We start from the raw sequence: 17,829 nt of genomic DNA on the forward strand, positions 1-17,829 counted from the left end.
ACAGATAAACCTTCCTCCCTTTTTTTATATTCCTATTAACTTCCATATTCAGGGATGCTGCAACGGCCTTATGATCACTGATTCCCTGTTCTATACATACAGAGTCGAAAAGTTCGGGTCTGTTTGTTATCAGTAGGTCCAAGATGTTATCTCCACGAGTCGGTTCCCTGTTTAATTGCTCGAGGTAATTTTCGGATAGTGCACTCAGTATAATGTCACTCGATGCTCTGTCCCTACCACCCGTCCTAAACATCTGAGTGTCCCAGTCTATATCTGGTAAATTGAAATCTCCACCTAAGACTATAACATGCTGAGAAAATTTATGTGAAATGTATTCCAAATTTTCTCTCAGTTGTTCTGCCACTAATGCTGCTGAGTCGGGAGGTCGGTAAAAGGAGCCAATTATTAACCTAGTTCGGTTGTTTAGTGTAACCTCCACCCATAATAATTCACAGGAACTATCCACTTCTACTTCACTACAGGATAAACTACTACTAACAGCGACGAACACTCCACCACCGGTTGCATGCAATCTATCCTTTCTAAACACCATCTGTACCTTTGTAAAAATTTCGGCAGAATTTATCTCTGGCTTAAGCCAGCTTTCTGTACCTATAACGATTTCAGCTTCGGTGCTTTCTATCAGCGCTTGAAGTTCCGGTACTTTACCAACGCAGCTTCGACAGTTGACAATTACAATACCGATTGCTGCTTGGTCCCCGCATGTCCTGACTTTGCCCCGCACCCGTTGAGGATGTTGCCCTTTCTGTACTTGCCCAAGGCCATCTAACCTAAAAAACCGCCCAGCCCACGCCACACAACCCCTGCTACCCGTGTAGCCGTTTGTTGCGTGTAGTGGACTCCTGACCTATCCAGCGGAACCCGAAACCCCACCACCCTATGGCGGAAGTCGAGGAATCTGCAGCCCACACGGTCGCAGAACCGTCTCAGCCTCTGATTCAGACCCTCCACTCGGCTCTGTACCAAAGGTCCGCAGTCAGTCCTGTCGACGATGCTGCAGATGGTGAGCTCTGCTTTCATCCCGCTAGCGAGACTGGCAGTCTTCACCAAATCAGATAGCCGCCGGAAGCCAGAGAGGATTTCCTCCGATCCATAGCGACACACATCATTGGTGCCGACATGAGCGACCACCTGCAGATGGGTGCACCCTGTACCCTTCATGGCATCCGGAAGGACCCTTTCCACATCTGGAATGACTCCCCCCGGTATGCACACGGAGTGCACATTGGTTTTCTTCCCCTTTCTTGCTGCCATTTCCCTAAGGGGCCCCATTACGCGCCTGACGTTGGAGCTCCCAACTACCAGTAAGCCCACCCTCTGCAACTGCCCGGATCTTGCAGACTGAGGGGCAACCTCTGGAACAGGACAAGCAGCCATGTCAGGCCGAAGATCAGTATCAGCCTGAGACAGAGCCTGAAACCGGTTCGTCAGACAAACTGGAGAGGCTTTCCGTTCAGCCCTCCGGAATGTCTTTCGCCCCCTGCCACACCTTGAAACGACCTCCCACTCTACCACAGGTGAGGGATCAGCCTCAATGCGGGCAGTATCCCGGGCAACCACAGTCGTAGTCCGATCAGGGGATGCGTGGGACGAGCTGGCCGTCCCCGACAAACCCCCATCCCGACCCCCACAGTGATGCCCATTGGCAACAGCCTCAAGCTGTGTGACCGAAGCCAACACTGCCTGAAGCTGGGAGCGAAGGGATGCCAACTCAGCCTGCATCCGAACACAGCAGTTGCAGTCCCTATCCATGCTAAAAACTGTTTTGCAAAAAACGTCTGAACTAATCTACAGAGAGCGCAAACAAATCGACAAAATTTAAACGGTTATTAAAATACAAGATTGCCTAGTAAATGCAGTAATGCTGCTACTTGCGCACTGCTGACACTGCTCGGCGGCGGAAGGAGACTAAGCGAAATTACACTATTCAGGTACTAAAACGCGATGCTACACTCTCAAATACTATAAAACGCCCGAAATTTATGAATTAAACAATGCAAGTACCAAAGACACGCAAAGAAATTAAGAATTAAACTATGTAACAAACGAGTGAGCTAGGAGTATACGACTTGCTGCTCAGCTGCTTATCCAACGGCGGCAGGGAGCACACTGACTGTGACCAACCGACACTGGCCGTTCAAAACAAAAACAGTAGACAAACGACTACGCGAATTTACACTATTCAGGTACTAAAACGCGATGCTACAACTCTCAAATACTATAATACGCCCGAAATTTATAAATTAAACAATGCAAGTACCAAAAACACGCAAAGAAATTAAGAATTAAACTATGTAACAAACGAGTGAGCTAGGAGTATACGACTTGCTGCTCAGCTGCTTATCCAACGGCGGCAGGGAGCACACTGACTGTGACCAACCGACACTGGCCGTTCAAAAACAAAAACAGTAGACAAACGACTACGCGAATTTACACTATTCAGGTACTAAAACGCGATGCTACAACTCTCAACTACTATAATACGCCCGAAATTTATGAATTAAACAATGCAAGTACCAAAAACAGGCAAAGAAATTAAGAATTAAACTATGTAACAAACGAGTGAGCTAGGAGTATACGACTTGCTGCTCAGCTGCTTATCCAACGGCGGCAGGGAGCCGGCAATAGAGTGAAATTTTCCGCCGGTTTTCGAGTTGCTGATTGGAACGGTTAACCACGGCCACTGTCGTGGGGGCGGGAATGTTCTGTGTTCGGTTTGTACGGGTGCTCTTGTGGTAGTCGGCTCTCGCCTTTCATTCGGAGTAGGTTACAACACTGAGCTCTCGCTGCTCTGGACAGCCGGCCTTCCGTTGGCTGTCTAACATACTTTTATTTGATTGTAACTGTTTAACCAAGTTGCTGAAGTTTCGACTTCAACGTAACTTTCCGAGTACAGTTGGCAATTGAGCGTTCTGCGTACAAGCGGCCTATGTTGTCTGTCTTGGGCAGTTTTGGCTGAAGTTGACTGTATCGGAGTTACTGTGTGACTTCGCTTGTGAAAATCAGTCACTGTACCGTCAGTGATTGTGTGGCGAGCCTTCTTCGTCTCCCTCAGAGGCGTGTTTGTATTGATAGGAAGTCTTTAGTCTGGAACAACCAGACCAGGACAATTTGTTTCGGGCTATACTCGCGACATTATCATCACCACGACGGGACGTCGAAGCAACCAGCCATTGCTTTCAGTACGCCAGATCGTGTCCTTGCAGCTAAGAAGACAGCTTGGTAATGCACGTCCGCAGCACCGGCAAAGCAGGCATTTTTGCTAGGCGATAATCAGAGCTCAGCAGAGCGCGCCTGTTCGTCTTTTCTAACTTTGTTCTATCTTGGGTGTTCATTGTCTGAGTTCTCACTAATGTAGCAGCAATTAATGTTGGGTTGGCTGTGTGTCTCTCTTAAGATTTGAGTGGCAAGGAATTGGCTGCACATACCACTTCGTCATAAACGTCACAATCTAGTTTAGGGACAACTTCACCTTCACAGCGTTTGTTTGCGTATCTAATTTGAGCCAATTTGATGTATTGTAAATATTTCATGTGTTTTTGTTTATTATTTTGTGTTTAGTCTTAATAAATCATATTGTTATTTTGGACAGAACTTTCATTCTGCTAATCGGTAGAGCAACCCTATAATTTCTCCAAACTCTTTTCTACTCCACTTGCAGGGTTAACTACAGTCAGTTCGCGTATCTTTTTAATCCATGTGCTACAGAAAAAGTCAGAGTTAGAATAGGGGAGGCTTAGAGCATCATTTACATGTGTAGATTCTAGAAGAATTTAGTGTTAAATACACTGCTAGCCCCGGCACCTCGCAAGTCTTCTGAATTGTTTACCGAGGGACAGACAAATCCCGTGACACAGCTCGAGCAATGGCTGCAGAATTTGACCTATGTGCTGGACGGTCGGCCGTAGCTACAGGAACTTCATTAAAAGCTCCCATAGGAATGGGCTGCCTCCCCCTCCCTGATGCACCACATAATTTACCTGTTTCTTCAGGTTCCTCGATAAAGTTCTTTAGCCCATCTATTTGCATGAGGTCTCTTCGCAACTGTTCCTGTCGGCGGTATTCCCGCGGAACAGTGCTGCTGTTGCTGCAGTTCTGATAAAACAACTTTAGCGACAGGACACTATCCTTTTTCTCAATAGCCATTGCGTTTCATAAGGAAAACCTTCTTAACCCTCTACATTAAAGAAATCAAGACGCATCGCCAACAGCATACTGATGTCAAAACAGAAGACATTTTACATTCTGACTACTTACAGCGCCATATTTTCACCTGATGAGAAAAAGTGGAACCATTATTTTTTCAGCATACTCTGCGAGCGTGCGCAGTACAATGTTTCAATGTCTTGTGATGAATACAGCACTGCAGCACTCGAAACATAGTGAGTTTAATTATAACCACCTGGTACGAAACGAGCTGCCCCTCTTTGAACTTTTTCTGTGTCCACTATCAATCCCTTAACGCACAGCAATATTCCAGAATAGGACGGGAAATGTTAGTGTAGGCAGTCTCTTTAGCAGATTTTTTTGCGTATTTATAATTGTTCTGCCAATAAAACGTAATTTTTGGTTTGCTTTTAATGTAAGCTTTAATGTGTGTGAATTCCTAAGGGACCAAACTGCTGAGGTCATCGGTCCCTAGACTTACACACTACTTAAACTAAGTTAAAGTAACTTATGCTAAGAACAACACACACACCAATGTCTGACGGGGGACTCGAACCTCCGGCGGGAGTTTTGGTTTGCCTCCCACAATATTTTCTATGTAATGGTTCCAATTTGAGTTGTTCATAATCGTAATCTCTTGGTATTTAGTTGAATGGACAACCTTTAAATTTGTGTTATTTATCGCGTATACAAAATTTTACGAAAAGACAAGTTTTCCTTGGTACACTATCCTCCAGGTAAAACGCTCCCCCTACTTATTTGGAGGCCCTCACACTTTCAGTTGTTTAGAGCCAGTTACCACTTTTCACACCACCTAGGCAAAAATGTGTTCTTGTGTAATGTAACCTACCTTCGTTTTTCAATTACCAGTGCTCTCTCATTCTAACGCTACTTCTTTCCTCTGGTATTTATCCCACCTAGTACGGCTTCCGCTATTTCGGGGTTTGGAAAATTTTATGAATGATATAACTCTGTCGTCACATCCCCTTCCTGACACCGCATTTGCCAAGGTAGCCTAAGGGAGGGAAGTCATGTGCACCACATATCCGTGAATCGTGTAAACCCTGTACAGTGTAATGTATTCTCTGAGGCGAAATCTGGAGACCAACACAGCATTTGTCTAATCGAACGTGGGAAACCACCCAAAACCCACAATCAGGTTGGCCAGTGCACCAGCCACGGTACAGACGGTACAGGCCAGCATCATCTGTAAATAATATAAGAAGACTGCTCAGATTGTCACTTAAATCGTTTATATAGATTAGGAACGGCACGAAGCATACACTGAGGTGACAAAAGCCATGGGATAGCGATGTGCTCATATACAGATGGCGGTTGTACCGCGTACACAAGGTATGAAAGGGCAGTGCGTTGACAGACATGTCATTTGTACTCAGGTGAGTCATGTGAAAAGGTTTCCGAGTGATTATGGCCGCACGAAGGGAGTTAACACACTTTGTACGCGGAATGGTAGTTGGAGTTACACACATGGGACATTCTATTTCGCAAATAGTTAGGGAATTCTATATTCCGAGATCCACAGTGTCAAGAGTGCGCCGAGAATACCAAATTTCAGGCATTACCTCTCACCACGGATAACGTACTAGCCGACGACCTTTACTTAACGACCAAGAGCAGCGGCGTTTGCGTAGAGTTGTCAGTGCTAACAAACAAGCAACACTGCGTGAAATAACCACAGAAATCAATGTGAGACGTGCGACGAATGTATCCGTTAGAACAATGCGTCGAAATTTGGTGTTAATGGGCCATTGTAGCAGTCGACCGACGCTTGTGTCTTTGGTAACGACACGAAACCGCTTGCAGCGCCTCTCCTGGGTTCGCGACCATATTGGTTGGACCCTAAAGGACTGGAAAACCGTGGCCTGGTCAGATGAGTCCCGATTTCAGTTGGTGAGATCTGATAGTAGGGTTCGAGTGTGGCGCAGACCCCACAAAGCGATGGACCCAAGTTGTCAACAAGGCACTGTGCAAACTGTTGGTGGCTCCACAATAGTGTAGGCTCTGTTTATATGGAATGGACTGTGTCCTATGGTCCAACTGAACCGATCATTGACTGGAAATGTTTATGTTTGGTTACTTAGAGACCATTTGCAGGCATTAATGGACTTCATGTTTCAAAACAACGATGGTATTTTTATGGATGACAGTGCACCATGTCACTGGGGCCGCAATTGTTCGCGATTGGTTTGAAAGGCATTCTGGACAATTCGAGCGAATGAATTGGCCACCGATCGAACATTTCTGGGACATGATCGAGAGATCAGTTTGTGAACAAGATCCTGCACTGGCAAAACTTTCGCAACTATGGACGGCTATAGAGGCAGCATGGCTCAATATTTCTGCAGTGGTTTCCAACGACTTGTTGAGTCCATGCCACGTCGAGATGCCGCCGGGAAAGAAGGAGGTCCGATACGATATTAGGACGTATCCCATGACTTTTATCATCTCAGTGTATAACGTTTACTTCGAGAGCGCGATATATCACTTCTATTTTATTATACAGGGTGATTCAAAAAGAATACCACAACTTTAAAAATGTGTATTTAATGAAAGAAACATAATATAACCTTCTGTTATACTTCATTACTAAGAGTATTTAAAAAGGTTTTTTTTCACTCAAAAACAAGTTCAGAGATGTTCAATATGGCCCCCTCCAGACACTCGAGCAATATCAACCCGATACTCCAACTCGTTCCACACTCTCTGTAGCATATCAGGTGTAACAGTTTGGATAGCTGCTGTTATTTCTCGTTTCAAATCATCAATGGTGGCTGGGAGAGGTGGCCGAAACACCATATCCTTAACATACCCCCATAAGAAAAAATCGCAGGGGGTAAGATCAGGGCTTCTTGGAGGCCAGTGATGAAGTGCTCTGTCACGGGCTTTGCACAAACACCCATTCTCTGTAAACTGTTTATACCAACGTTTAATACACCACCTATCAGGAGGTTTAACACCATACTTCGTTCGAAATGCACGCTGAACAACTGTCGTCGATTCACTTCTGCCGTACTCAATAACACAAAAAGCTTTCTGTTGAGCGGTCGCCATCTTAGCATCAACTGACGCTGACGCCTAGTCAACAGCGCCTCAAGCGAACAAATGTACAACTAAATGAAACTTTATAGCTCCCTTAATTCGCCGACAGATAGTGCTTAGCTCTGCCTTTTGTCGTTGCAGAGTTTTAAATTCCTAAAGTTGTGGTATTCTTTTTGAATCACCCTGTATAACTTTTCGTCAATTGGTATAAACTGCTACCTTCCTGACAGAAAATTACGAATCCTGTCGCACAACTGAGACGATACTGCACAGACACGCTGTTTGAATTAGAAACCACTTGTGAGGAACGGTATCAAAAGCCTTTTGGAAATCTGGAAATGTGGAATCAACATGAGAGCCCCTGACTATAGCATTCAATACTTTGTGTGACTACTGAACTAGCTGTGTTTCACAAAAATGAAAGCACAGTGGTGACCAGTTACATAACCATGTAGCCCTTCAGCCTCCACCTCATTATGCATTTCGCGTCACTGTCTCGTCACACCCTTTCATTATTCCGTTAAATTGCCCATCTTTTATTACCATGATGATATTACTGAATTCCTAGAGTGGTGCAACCATATTTCGGCATGGGAATTTACTTTTCTCCACAATCTCGTTATCACCGCTAACAGAGAATACTAATAGACTCGTCAAGTAACAGCATAGGACGTATTAGATTCAAATACGAGGCGTGTTTTTCAAGTAAGTACCGTTTTGAAATTAAAAAAAGACGTGCTAAGATATCTCAATAATTTTATTTTTACATGAAAGCCTGTACCTAAACCTACGCACTGACGCCATTAAAGTCTGATTCTTCCTTGTTTACGTTGTGTACAGAGTGTTTAAGATGCCTCCGATAATCGTGAGTCCCGCCGACTGTGAAGTACGGGCTGTTATAAGATTTCTTAGTGCTAAAGGCCTAAAAGCGATCCATATTCATCGTGACATCTGTGCAGTTTACGGAGAAAACATTATGAGTGATGGAGTGGTAAGAAAGTGGGTGAGAGCATTTAAAGACGGCCGCACAAATGTGCATGACGAACAACGGAGTGGGTGCCCTTCGGTCGTTAATGAAAGTGGACAAAAAGGTGAGAGAGAACAGACGCTTTACGATTTCCTCCTTGGGGGATGACTTTCCTGATGTTTCTCGTAGTGTTTTGTATGGCATTGTGACCGAGCACTTGAATTACCGAAAATTGTGCGCACGTTGGGTACCGAAAATGTTGGCGGATCTACACAAAACCAAACGTTTAGAACAGTGCATTGGCTTTCCTTGAGCGGTACGACAACGACGGTGATGATTTTTTAAGCCAAATTGTTACGGGCGATGAAACATGGGTGGCCTACGTCACACCAGAATCAAAGCAACAGTCCATGGAATGGCGGCTTCCAGATTCACCCAGAAAAGTGAAGTTTAAGCAAACAATTTATGCCCGGAAAATCATGTGCACAGTTTTTTGGGACAGAAAAGGAGTATTGCTTGTGGAATTTCTGCCTCGTAATGAGACAATTAATGCAGCAGCTTACTGTAAGACATTGCACAATCTACGCCGTTCAATTCATAACAAAAGAAGTGGCAAGTTGAGCAAGGGCATCGTTTTGCTGGAAGACAATGCCCGTCCGCATTTGGCGAACCAGACCAAATATCTCATCACATCTTATCGATGGGAAACTCTAGAATCTAGATCATCCTCCGCACAGCCCCAATCTTGCGCCCAGTGACTACCATCTGTTCCTGCACTTGAAGAAACACCCGGGCGGTTAGCGTCTTCAGGACGATGACGAAGTCAAAACAGTGGTGATGCAATGGTTAACAAGTCAGGCGGCCGACTTCTATGAGGAGGGTATTCAAAAACTGGTACAACGTTATGTAAAGTGCCTCGATATTGACGGAAATAATGTATAAAAGTAGATTAAGGTACAGGCTTTCACGTAAAAATAAAATTATTGAGATATCTTAGCACGTCTTTTTTTAATTTCAAAACGGTACTAACTTAAAAAAATACGCCTCGTATAATGTATTACCTATGTTAGTACCGGTAATACACAACACGTCTGACCGAGCAGTTCTAGGCGCTTCAGTCTGGCACCGCACGACCGCTACGGTCGCAGGTTCGAATCCTGCCTCGGGCATGGATGTGTGTGATGTCCTTAGGTTATTTAGGTTTAAGTAGTTCTAAGTTCTAGGGGACTGATGACCTCAGATGTTAAGTTCCATAGTGCTCAGAGCCATTTGAACCACAACACGTCACTGATATCAAGAGTCATTAAGGATATATACCACATCGTTATTCATCTGCACACGGTGCTACTATGCAGAGCCCTTACACCGATCTCCATCCCTCCAACAGCAAACCGAGTGAGATGTTGCAGCGATCAAGAAGCTTGAATTGTGTTCAGGAGGAATGACATTCAAATTTTCGTCCCTCTATCCATATTTAGTTTTCACTTAAGATGAATCCAAAGATAGTTCCTTGAAAAGGACACAGCCGGTTTCCTCCCATTATATTCTCCAATCCTGACTCGTGCACCAGTTCACTTTGTACAGCTACATCTCACGAAACAAAGCTTGAGACAAATCTACTAAGATTTACCTATATCAAAAAAAGAAAACACACACACACACACAAGTACAACCACCACCACCACAGCCACCACCTGGCCGGCCGGTGTGGCCGAGCCGTTCTAGGCCCTTCAGTCTGGAACTGCGCGACCGCTACGGTTGCAGGTTCGATTCCTGCCTCGGGAATGGATGTGTGTGATGTCCTTAGGTTAGTTAGGTTTAAGTAGTTCTAAGTTCTAGGGGACTGATGATCTCGGATGTTAGGTCCCATAGTGCTCAGAGCCATTTGAACCATTTGGTACATGTAACAAATCGCATCAAATCAAGTCGGCCACTCTGGCCGAGCGGTTCTAGGCGCTTCAGTCTGGCCTCAGATGTTAAGTCCCATAGTGCTTAGAGCCATTTGAACCATTTGAGCATCAAATCAGCAGAGAGAATCACTCGCATGTTTCATTGTGCTACTAACAGTTCATGTAGCACAGTGACTGTGCATAGGGAGTTAAAAAGAGTGGCATACAGTGGTCGATCAGCTCCACAAATTTCTGCAAAATGAACAAATGTGTGTGAATTCCTAAGGGACCAAACTGCTGAGGTCATCGATCCCTAGACTTACACGCTACTTAAACTAACTTACGCTAAGAAGCACACACACCCATGCCCGAGGGAGGACTCGAACCTCCGGCGGAAGATGCCGCGCAATCCGTGACATGGCGCCTTAAACCGTGCGGCCACTCCGCGCGGACGAATTTCTGCAATCAGCGCTAAGCGGCTCTTGAAGTGGTGTAAATAGTGGTGCCACTGGAGAGTGAATGATTTAAAACGAGTGATTTGGATTGATGAATCGCGCTATACCCTGTGGAGATCCGATAATGACTGGGTTTGTCGAATGTCTGGAGAACGTTACCTCCCATCATCTGTAGTGCCAACTTCTTAACTTTGTGTACTGCCTTACGGTAGGTCTTCTCGCGGGGGAAGCCTCGTCAGAGTGGTCCACCGCATGAGCGTCTAGGGAAGTGAATCCAGTGGTGGTTTCCCGCTGCCTTCCACGTATGATGATGAAATGATAATGAGGACAACACAACAGTCAGTCCCTGAGCGGAGAAAATCTCTGACCCAACCGGGAATCGAACCCGGGCCCCTTGGCGTGACAGACCGCCGCACTGACCACTCAGCTATCGGGGCGGACGTAGTACCAACAGCGAGATACAAAGGAGATGGTGTCACGAACTTCAAACGGCTCTGAGCACTATGGGACTTAACTTCTGAGGTCATCAGTCCCCTAGAACTGAGAACTACTTAAACCTAACTAACCTATGGACATCACACACATCCATGCCCAAGGCAGGATTCGAACCTGCGACCGTAGCGGTCACGCGGTTCCAGACTGTAGCGCCTAGAACCGCTCGGCCACTCCGGCCGGCCAGATGGTGTTACGGTATGGGGGTGTTTTGACCTTAAGAAAACGCTACATGCGGAACGATGTGAACACATTTTGCACCATTGTGTACTGTGTGCAGTAGAGGAACAATTCGGAGACGATGACAGATTGTATCAGCATGACAGTGCCCTCTCCCATAAAGCGACATCTGTGAGGCAATGGTTTGCAGACAGTAACATTCTTGAAATGGACTGGCCCACCCTCAACATGATGGAACACCTTTAGGATGAGTTAGAACGTCGACTTCGCTCCAACGTCTCGGGTCTTGGGCAAGAATGGGCTGCTGTTCCTTCACAGACATTCAGACACCTCATCGAAAGTGTCCCCAGCTGAGTTCAAGTAGTCATTAAGGCGAAGATTGCACACAGCAGATATTAAGGTCCAGTAACGTTTCCAGATACTTTTGATCAGGTACTTTACACATCCATGTGATCCCCGCATGGTGTCCAATGTTCAACCAGTTCCCATCATGTCGTCTTCTCAGTCTTTCCCTATCTCCTACAATCCAGCAAAGAACGACGTTGGTAAGTCAGACGTCTACTCGCCTTGCAACGTGTTCCGTCCGCCCTCTCCCATTTCATTCTACACTGAAGAACCATGGAATTGGTACACCTGCCAAATCTCGTGTAGGGCCACCGCGAGAACGCAGAAGTGCCGCAACACGACGTGGCATGGATTAGACTAATGTCTGAAGTAATGCTGCAGGGCTGGAAGAGTACGAGGGGGTGAAGATCTCATCTGAACAACACGTTACAAGGCATCCCAAATATGCTCAATAATGTCTGGGGAGTTTTGTGGCCAGCAGCAGTGTTTGAACTCAGAAGAGTGTTCCTGGAGCCACTGTGTAGCAATTCTGGACGTGAGAGGTATCGCACTGTCGTGTTGGAATTGCCGAAGTCCGTCGGAATGCACAAAGGACATGAATGGATGCAGGTGATCAGACACGATGCTTACGTACGTGTCACCTGTCAGAGTCGTATCTAGACGTATCAGGGGTCCCATATCACTCAAACTGCACACGCCCCACACCATTATAGAGCCTCCACCAGCTTGAACAGTCCCCTGCTGACATGCATGGGCCATGGATTTATGAGGTTATCTCCATACCCGTACACGTCCATCCGCTCTATACAATTTGAAACGAGACTCGTCCGACCAGGCAACATGTGTCCAGGCATTAACAGTCCAATGTCGGTGTTGACGGACCCAGGCGAGGCATAAAGCTTTGTGTTGTGCAGTCATCAAAGGTACACTAATGGGCCTTCGACTCCGAAAGCCTATATCGATGATGTTTCGTTGAATGGTTCGGACGCTGACACATGTTGATGGCCCAGCATTGAAATCTGCAGCAATTTGCGAAAGGGTTGCACTTCTGACACGTTGAACGATTCTCTTCAATCGTGGTTATTGCACGATATTTTTGCGGCCGCAGCGATATCGCATATTAGATGTTTTATCGCATTCCTGATGTTCACGGTAAACTCGTGAAATGGTCGTACGAGAAAATCCCCACTTCATCGCTACCTCGGAGATGCTGTGTCCCATCGCTCTTGTGGTGGCTATAATACCACGTTCAGACTCACTTAAATATTGATAACCTGCTACTGTAGCAGTAGTAACAGATCTAACAACTGTGCCAGACACTTGTGTTGCCGACCGCCGACCGCAGCGCCGTATTCTGCCAGTTTTCGTATCTCTGTATCTGAATACGCATGCCTACACCAGTTACTTTGGCGCTTCAGTGTAATAACAGTCATAATTACGCGCTTCTACTCAATGCTGGACCCTGATCCATTTGTCTGTTTTTCCGTCTCTCTTAGTGATTTCTATCATACACCCCTCCACTGATTGCTACACAGTGCTCAGTTTCTCACTCGTTTCCACATTAAAGGTCATGCCTTGTATTGTATTGTATTGTATCGTATATTAACCGGGGACCTAGAAACGACGGAGAGGCTCCATCCCCGCCACAGCTGCAGTGGTCCACAACCCCACGACGACTACCGCAGTCCACTTCACCCCTCCGCCTCCCCACACCGAACCCAGGGGTTCGGCCCCCGGTGGACCCCCCAGGGAACGTCTCACACCAGACGAGTGTAAACCCTATGTTTCCGTGGTAGAGTAATGGTAGTGTACGCGTACGTGGAGAACTTGTTTGCGCAGCAATCGCCGACATAGTGTAACTGAGGCGGAATAAGGGGAACCAGCCGAGGCAGATGGAAAACCGTCTAAAACCATCCACATACTGGCCGGTTCACAGGACCTCGACACAAATCCGCCGGGCGGATTCGTGCCGGGGACCAGGCGCTCCTTACTGCCCGGAAAGCCGTGCGTTAGACCGCACGGCCAACCGGGCGGACAGGTCATGCTTTACTGGTCACATCAGATGTTCAAATGTTCAAATGTGTGTGAAATCTTATGGGACTTAACTGCTAAGGTCATCAGTCCCTAAGCTTACACACTACTTAACCTAAATTATCCTAAGGACCAACACACACACCCATGCCCGAGGAAGGACTCGAACCTCCGCCGGGACCAGCCGCACAGTCCATGACTGCAGCGCCGCAGACCGCTCGGCTAATCCCGCGCGGCGTCACATCAGAACCTTCGTTTCGATAACTCAGTTCAACTTACCAAAAATCCTCACGATCATTAGTATTTTTTGTTTTTTAGCTGTCCATCTAGTCATTGTATACGAACAATAGCCGGCCGAAGTGGCCGTGCGGTTCTAGGCGCTGCAGTCTGGAACCGTGAGACCGCTACGGTCGCAGGTTCGAATCCTGCCTCGGGCATGGATGTGTGTGACGTCCTTAGGTTAGTTAGGTTTAACTAGTTCTAAGTTCTAGGGGACTAATGACCTCAGAAGTTGAGTCCCATAGTGCTCAGAGCCATTTACGAACAATAATTGGTCTCTTCGCCTATTTATTCGCAGTACGTTACAATTATTTAGGTTGAGAGTCAACTGGCAATGCCTTCACCCTGCGCAAAGCGTCCACCCTCAGTGAGTCTTCCTGCGTTTTGAAACAATTATGTGGCGTTACAACTTTCCTTTATAAAACAACAATAAAGCTAATTTGTTGTTGTATATAATGTCAGCCTTCAGTACAACGAATATTGACACTTAAGAGGCGTACAATACATTTCAGTTTCTGAGTGAAAGCGTCACCAGTTGATCAGCTGTTAATTAAAATGACTACTGAGCACTTCGCGGATAACCGGTTTCGATTCCCAGCTCTGCTAACGATTTCTTATTATATGGAGGATTACAAGGATGTCTTCTAAGCTTCTTGAGGACAGCTGAGAAGCTACTGGAAGGATAAGTAATGGCTCTGGTTTCATAAACCGTCCTTTGCGTCCCGTTAAGGAATGTCGTAAGCACTGTAAGACTGTCCGCAGCTCGTGGTCACGCGGTCTTTTCGGAGAATTGCCACACAAGATGGACGTGCTTCGTCAGTTGTGCGATGATGCTGGTATCGGTGGTGACATGAACAGCCGGCCGCGGTGGTCTAGCGGTTCTAGGCGCTCAGTCCGGAGCCGCGCGACTACTACGGTCGCAGGTTCGAATCCTGCCTCGGGCATGGATGTGTGTGATGTCCTTAGGTTAGTTAGGTTTAAGTAGTTCTAAGTTCAAGGGGACTGATGACCATAGATGTTAAGTCCCATAGTGCTCAGAGCCATTTTGAACCATTTTTTGACATGAACATTCTCACATCCGTAGACAAGATTCTGGACGTCCACGCAGCACAGACGTCCGCCAGGATCGTCGTATTGTAAGGACAGCAGTGGCAGAAAGAGCAGCTACCATAGCACAGATAAGAGCTCTGACGTGTCAACACGAACTGCTGTGAACCGATTAGTAGCAGTGGAACTACAGGCACGCACCCACTGACGCCAAAGCATCGACGAGCACGGCTCAGCTGTAGAGATGGGCAAACTCGTTCATCCTTGGGAACTAGTTCACTGCTGATCATTCTTTTTTTGGGAACCGTTCATTTTTACTCGTTCACCGTTCATTTGTACATGGTATATGGTTCTTATGAAAAACTGAAAACTATTAGTGTAGGTGAGGCCGTCGTATTGTAAGGACAGCAGTGGCAGAAAGAGCAGCTACCATAGCACAGATAAGAGCTCTGACGTGTCAACACGAACTGCTGTGAACCGATTAGTAGCAGTGGAACTACAGGCACGCACCCACTGACGCCAAAGCATCGACGAGCACGGCTCAGCTGTAGAGATGGGCAAACTCGTTCATCCTTGGGAACTAGTTCACTGCTGATCGTTCTTTTTTTGGGAACCGTTCATTTTTACTCGTTCACCGTTCATTTGTGCTTGGTATATGGTTCATATGAAACACTGGAAACTATTAGTGTAGGTGAGGCCGTCGTATTGTAAGGACAGCAGTGGCAGAAAGAGCAGCTACCATAGCACAGATAAGAGCTCTGACGTGTCAACACGAACTGCTGTGAACCGATTATTAGCAGTGGAACTACAGGCACGCACCCACTGACGCCAAAGCATCGACGAGCACGGCTCAGCTGTAGAGATGGGCAAACTCGTTCATCCTTGGGAACTAGTTCACTGCTGATCGTTCTTTTTTGGGAACCGTTCATTTTTACTCGTTCACCGTTCATTTGTGCATGGTATATGGTTCTTATAAAAAACTGAAAACTATTAGTGTAGGTGAGTGAAGGATGGAGGGCACCAAGAGGGGGCATTTGCCTCCCCCCTGGAGTATTGAGTTTTTATTCATTACAGAATTCTTACACACTTTTAGAAGTAATTTCTGTGATTCTGCAGAATCTGTCGTTTAGCCAACCGTAGCCATGTGTGGCTGATCGCAGTGAAATAATGTAAGATGGCGCACGGAAAACCGGCCCCGAGTACAAAAAAATGGTTCAAATGGCTGTGAGCACTATGGGACTTAACATCTGAGGTCATCAGTCCCCTATAACTTAGAACTACTTAAACCTATCTAACCTAAGGACATCACACACATCCATGCCCGAGGCAGGATTCGAACCAGCGACCGTAGCGGTCTCGCGGTTCCAGACTGCAGCGCCTAGAACCCCCCGAGTACAGACTGCTCGCCAATTACGGACGATGTGTTGCCCGTTACGAGCAGATACAACAAACAGACAAACATGTAATAATTACGCAGTGAAGAAATAACAAACTAATGCAAGCAACAATTGCGAAACAATCGATGACGATGTGTAGAGAGCTGGATAAGAGAACATGAAAGTCTCACGCGACGCGCATGGGCCGTAGCTCATGTAGTCTTGTAAATCCCGTTGGTGGCTGTTTCCCAACTTAATAGACCACACGTTGTTGTTGTTGTTGTTGTTGTTGTGGTCTTCAGTCCTGAGACTGGTTTGATGCAGCTCTCCATGCTACTCTATCCTGTGCAAGCTTTTTCATCTCCCAGTACCTACTGCAACCTACATCCTTCTGAATCTGCTTAGTGTATTCATCTCTTGGTCTCCCTCTACGATTTTTACCCTCCACGCTGCCCTCCAATACTAAACTGGTGATCCCTTGATGCCTCAGAACATGTCCTACCAACCGATCCCTTCTTCTGGTCAAGTTGTGCCACAAACTCCTCTTCTCCCCAATCCTATTCAGTACTTCCTCATTAGCTATGTGATCTACCCATCTAATCTTCAGCATTCTTCTGTAGCACCACATTTCGAAAGCTTCTATTCTCTTCTTGTCCAAACTATTTATTGTCCATGTTTCACTTCCATGCATGGCTACACTCCATACGAATACTTTCAGAAATGACTTCCTGACACTTAAATCAATACTGGATGTTAACAAATTTCTCTTCTTCAGAAATGCTTTCCTTGCCATTGCCAGCCTACATTTTATATCCTCTCTACTTCGACCATCATCAGTTATTTTGCTCCCCAAATAGCAAAACTCCTTTACTACTTTAAGTGCCTCATTTCCTAATCTAATTCCCTCAGCATCACCCGACTTAATTAGACTACATTCCATTATCCTTGTTTTGCTTTTGTTGATGTTCATCTTATATCCTCCTTTCAAGACACTGTCCATTCCATTCAAATGCTCTTCCAAGTCCTTTGCTGTCTCTGACAGAATTACAATGTCATCGGCGAACCGCAAAGTTTTTATTTCTTCTCCCTGAATTTTAATACCTACTCCGAATTTTTCTTTTGTTTCCTTTACTGCTTGCTCAATATACAGATTGAACAGCATCGGGGAGAGGCTACAACCCTGTCTTACTCCCTTCCCAACCACTGCTTCCCTTTCATGTCCCTCGACTCTTATAACTGCCATCTGGTTTCTGTACAAATTGTAAATAGCCTTTCGCTCCCTGTATTTTACCCCTGCCACCTTTAGAATTTGAAAGAGAGTATTCCAGTCAACATTGTCAAAAGCTTTCTCTAAGTCTACAAATGCTAGAAACGTAGGTTTGCCTTTCCTTAATCTTTCTTCTAAGATAAGTCGTAAGGTCAGTATTGCCTCACGTGTTCCAGTGTTTCTACGGAATCCAAACTGATCTTCCCCGAGGTTGGCTTCTACTAGTTTTTCCATTCGTCTGTAAAGAATTCGT

This window comes from Schistocerca americana, chromosome X, assembly GCF_021461395.2.
Source record: "Schistocerca americana isolate TAMUIC-IGC-003095 chromosome X, iqSchAmer2.1, whole genome shotgun sequence".
NCBI classification, from domain to species: domain Eukaryota; kingdom Metazoa; phylum Arthropoda; class Insecta; order Orthoptera; family Acrididae; genus Schistocerca; species Schistocerca americana.